Below are 6,000 nucleotides of genomic sequence, written 5' to 3'. Positions count from 1 at the left end.
TCAGATACTATAAAGCTAAAAATAGAGTATGCACTGCAAGTCACTCCTCACTGTCACTGTAGGTCCGTGCGGTGCGTTCAACGTACGTCGCTAGAAGCATTGTCAGCAATGATAGCATATTCCACTATTTTCTATGTTAGAAGTGAGCCTTTATACCCATTTAGACCCAGGTAAAGAGATACTTACTTCATATCAGTTTTCAATAAAAAGGCTCACCCGAGCCCATCATGATTGCTATAGACAACACAACAAATAAAAAAACAATTCATTTTTCAGCAGAAGTCACCACTTTGAGTTTTATCAATGTGATTTGTTACGGTGTGCTTTTAGTGGATACTGTGATGTTTTTGGTTTCCTTTTGTTGCATGTTTTGCATGTGTTACGATGGTTTGGTATACTTTACACTTTATACTTTTGTAATTTGCCTTGATCCGCGCTATCGGGTTATCTTGATCTATGTATTCGACTCACATTTTGTTTGTTTGTTTGTCTGTTTGTCTGTTTGTCTGTTTGTTCGTTCGTTTGTTTGTTTGTTTGTTTGTTTGTTTGTTTGTTTGTTTGTTTGTGTTTTATTTGTTTGTGTTTTGTTTGTTTGTTTGTTTGTTTGTTTGTTTGTTTGTTTGTTTGTTTGTTTGTTTGCCTGCCAGCCTACCTACCTGTCTGTCTGTCTGTCTTTCTGTCTGTCTGTCTATCTGTGTCAGCTTGTTTGTTTGTTTGTTTGTTTGTTTGTATATATGGCCATTTACTGGTTAGTGGTAAAAGTTCTGAACTCATACAAGAGTCTCAAATACGACGAAGGAATGTTTGCTACCGTCCAGTAGTAACACAGTCTGATGATAAATGAATGACATCAGATACTAATATGAGTTAATCAAATTGTGTTGATATTCCAATCTTGTTTCAAAACACGCGTTGTTGCCTACTACCAAAGTACTCCGTAAAACTAAAAACACGCCATAAACATCATCCAACAGTCAATAAAGGTCAAATAACATGCTTAATTTAACAGATTTCGAACATAATTCTTGACACACCACGACTACAGGACTTACCACCAAGCTTGCAAGAAAAGACATAAACATAGTTCAATCTCAGTAACAGCTGCAAATTGACAGAAGATGAGGTGATGAAAAATAATCATAAACCGTTTGACATCAAACAGTTATAGAGAAATTGTCAAGATATTTATACAGGTTTCTTGAGATTCCGCCGATAAATATCAAGTCGATCGTTTGTCAGTTCCAATCTGTTAGAAAGCGTTGTAGTAACAAACATGTGCTCATACATATATACCCACCTACTTAACTACATATCTACCTACATGCACACATGCATACATACATACATACATACATACATACATACATACATACATACATACATACATGCATACATACATACATACATACATACATACATACATACATACGTTGTTTTGATGTACTTTTACAGTAGAATACGTGAATTGTGCATTATGAAGTAGCTTTGATCTGAATTATAGACGTTGGGTACACAAGGTTATCAGATACTTGATTGTGGTGAGTTCATCGTATCAAGCGTTGATGTGATTGATGATATAGTAGCCCGGTATACTTATCTATGGAACGATTGCATGTGGCATTACATGTACATGCAAGACGTACTAGCTACAAGAAATACTTCCTGTGACATATGCCAACGTTCAAAGACAATTGAGTCTGAGATAGTCCCATCATCACAGAGGGGTTGGACAATTGTCCTAATTTCCTACCTTATCATGCTGCCATCGATAGCGCAAATTAAATATACATCGATCAAACTATGCTATTTCTTTCGTCGGACCACTCCTAATGAACACTAATTATTCATGTGGTTACCAAGCCATTTTAAAGCAAGATGATCGCGGGTTTAAAGCCGATATATAAACAAAGTCATTCTTATGAAGGTGAATATAGTCCAACACGACTTTTGAATGCATTTAAGTGTACTTTTTTTCAGTGGCGATTACCTTCAGAGGTCTCGCTCAATGTTATATGCATTATTGGCTATTAATGCATTGAACATACCAAGGGTACAGTGTTGTTCTTGGTGTTGATTTTGTCGCTGTAGCACGGTCTTGTGGCAATTGATATGTTGTTGAAATAACTGCCAAGGAAACAAAACGACCTTCTTTGCGAAATTACTCAGTAAAAGGATTATTTGGTGTTTGCATATGCAAGATTTTCATTGGAACTGAGACAATTTCAAAATTGAACGAAATTGCTTCGAGTTGAACTGTTTTTTGCGTTCTAACCTGTGTAATACCCATTTTTATTTACTAGTACTAAGCTGATGACCATTTTTTGGACATTTGAGTCAACTTGGCACATCTTGTAAAAATATGCATGTTTTCCAACTTTCGCAAATGTTACACTATGCGATGGCACTCTAATGTCACTGCCATGTGTGACCACTGTGGCCTGAGCTATCGGAGGCCATCTCAGACCTAGAAATTCGCTGTTGCCTGGGACTGTGGTAACTTGAAAAATTGCATATGTACGGAATATGTCGCCTGTTTGTATAGTAAACAGTTGGCCAGATTCACTTAAAGTCATAGCGACATTCGCATGTACAACAGTCTGAAATACATCCGTGTACCAAGTGGACATGCACATATTTATAAATACATCTCTATAAAGTTAGCATTGAAATATATACGTATACTACGCTATACCCATGGGTATAAAATGAACAAATATAGAAGGTGAATTGTGGAACTCATTCCGGGGACTCCTTATTTCATACAACAAGCACCCGTCTGGCATTAATTGTTAACCCCATCTATTGATTAAAAAATTATCATCAATTTTCAATTATTTTCAACGAAAATAGAAATGCCGTCTTTTAAATATAATATGTTATTTGTTTATTTGATACTAAATATAACATTAGTGAGCGACTTAAAGTAAGTCGTGTTGGGGATATTTACATGTACCATGCAGCGATGGGAGAGTACCGAGCAAATATATGACAGTTCACCACCTAAAGCGACACTATTGAACCCATGCAATTCCACGTGTCGTAATGTGCGTGGTACTGTCGTTGAGTTTAAAAACTTAAAGAACAAGAACCGATCGAACCGATGAAGAACACAAAGCAAACATATACAAGCATCAAAGTGTACTTACAAGTATGTTCCCGCTACAAGTTGTTTCTCCTTTCACGCTACATATATACTAGATAAATACTCGCAACCCTTTAACTCCAGTCGTTTGACTTTGAAAGAAATATAATCCAAGAGTTTATCAATATTCACCCTTCTTCGGAAGTCTTCGGATATAGTATGACGCAAGATAATGACACCGAGAACTAATGAATATGGGGTCGACCTTGGCACAGTACCATCCGAGTACCCCACCGAACACCTCCGAGTTTCAGCGACAGTAAAGACACACTATTGGCCGACGCCCCTTTTGCGGGAGCCACTTACGGAAGAATTCGTGACATACAATCATATTAATTTAAACTTTGATCGCTGGATAGACGAGATTTACTGGTGCCGTTTAGATGATGTTCGCGGCACATACCTCCAATTTTAGTTGGAGGAGAGACTCGTGGAGGAATGTTGTTTATGCCTAAGGCACGAAGTCCTTCGTATATCCCCCATAATTGTGGTTTGCCATTGACTCGTAAATCAGTTTTTTTAGGACAAGGATAACGAAAGTAACGTAAACATTTATAAAGAACAAGTCAAATAGATGTCGTTCAAAGCCATTACTTACAAACTTTTAACCGAATTTGAACAAACTTACATGTAAGCAAGCAAACAAACAAAACGTGTTCATTTCAATGAAATGTGACGATCGATCCATACAATTGAACACAAAAAGACTGAAAAAAACTACCGCGGATTAGCAATTGAAGTGTGTACTTGCTTGATAGATCAAATTTATAAATGGATAGTGTCACTCTTTAAAGCATTTGTTGTAGTAATTGAGTTATGCCTACGACGTCTAAAATGAGGATTTAAGTAGGTCGTAAAAATAAAAAAATAAAATTCACACAGTACAGGAGCAAAAATCTCATGTTGAATTGCTGAAGTCATCATTCGATAAATAACAATGTATGATATGTGATAATTAATTCTGTTAAATATTATTGCAGCACGAGTTGTCACAATGAGTGCTAGTGCTCATATATTTTACGTCACCTTTAAAGAAGTGTTTAGTATTTTGATCATAGATCGCATCCAAGGTTTATCAGATTTCACACAAGACCGGAAATGATATACTGAGGTGCCATTCCATGAATAGCTTAGCTCGACTTGCTTTGAAACTTGAAGCCGAAAATGATGTTACGGAATTCCGGTAACTCCGTCGGTGTCACATCGGGGTTAGGTCGATGCATCTGTTTATCATGCACAGTTTGTGATGTTTCTCCCTACATTTTATCTCTAGTCTCTTCTTTACGTCTCCTCCTCTTTCATTCTCTGACCATTTTTCGACCTTGCGGTTTTGTTTGTTCAACTCTCTGTCTGTCAAATTAGCTTCGGTTGGTCTGTCTGTCTGTCTGTCTGTCTGTCTGTCTGTCTGTCTGTCTGTCTGTCTGTCTGTCTGTCTGCCTGTCTGCCTGCCTGCCTGCCTGTCAGACTATTTACGTCTGTCTCTGTCTGTCTATCTCTGTCGCCATCTCTTTCTCTCCCTTTCTCTGTCTCTAGATGTGTTTGTCTCACTGGCTCCATCTCTGTCTCTCAGCTCCCCATCTGTTCTCTGTTCTCCCCCTCCCTCTCTCCCCCTCCCTCCCTCTCTCTCTCTCTTTCTCTCTCCCCCTCCCTCTCTCTCCCTCTCTCTCTCTCACACACACACACACACACACACACACACACACACTCACGCGCGCTTCGAACATCATACGATTCGGTCAAACCAAGGACTCGTATAATACACTATTTCTAGTGGCCGAGGTCTATCAATAGCGTTTTTTCCGAACGTTTGTTGCGTTATCCCGGCCAAAAAACAACATTGGCTCATCACACATCATCACGGTACACTACACCGCACGCTGCAGCCGTAGTATGGCGCCATCTACGGCCATTTCAGATACTTACACTTTTCAATCCAGTGTCAATGACCAGAATAGTTATTTTTAGTGTTGACCTTTGTCCATTTTGCTGGCAGTTTCGTCAAAATATATTTATCACTTTAGGTTACTGTGTATGGATATAGGCAAATTTGACCTGCTACTAGAAATTCGAAAATATCTCTCCGTAAAAGGCTAAAAATCTAACATGGAATGGGAACAGCTGTCGAGGTTACAAAAATAGGATAAGTGAAAATAGTAACAACACAATGGATGTTGTTATTTTGATAAAAGATTGCTTTACGAATTTCTGACCTAATTGTATGACTATTAGTACTAAAAGCAAGGTTTTTCATTTTTTCCTTCAGAATTTCCACAACGTGAAAAATTATCAATTAAGTGTAACGAATCACATTCGAGTGATGTGCACGTGTAAGCTTAACCATGGTGTGCGGATCATTGCTTCTAGGCAGTAAATTATCCGACCACCAGATTTGATAAGTGACGTAGACAAGCTAAGACTCAACACTTGGTCTGGAGTGGCGGTGGTGGTGATGATGGTGGTGGGCTTCGGTATGAGTGTTTCGCATTATTTACAAGTTGAATGGGCGAGATTAATAGTGCAATGTAGGACAACAAATTAATTAAATTTCAAATCAGTCTGTGTATTAGTATGTAGTGCTATGAATACAAAAGCAGTAAGCTTATGTAGCGAATTAAAATAGTTCTTTCGTGTTGACATTTTACTGTGTTTTAGTGCCTCGCCTTTGCTATGGTGAAAATTCTTCCATTTCTCAATTTTATGACGTTTTTTTTTATAGAAATATTTGTATTTAGGGGTGTATCACCCAAAAGTAAAATTGAGGGTAAAATTGCCACGGATATTGTAGGACGAGAACTAAATGGCTCACCCCCCTTCCTCCCAGTAAAAGAATTTACTTTTTTTATCCTATATGATTGAAC

This window comes from Glandiceps talaboti, chromosome 11 (assembly GCF_964340395.1).
Source record: "Glandiceps talaboti chromosome 11, keGlaTala1.1, whole genome shotgun sequence".
Classification (NCBI taxonomy): Eukaryota; Metazoa; Hemichordata; class Enteropneusta; family Spengelidae; genus Glandiceps; species Glandiceps talaboti.
Note: the sequence above shows the minus strand (reverse complement) of the source record.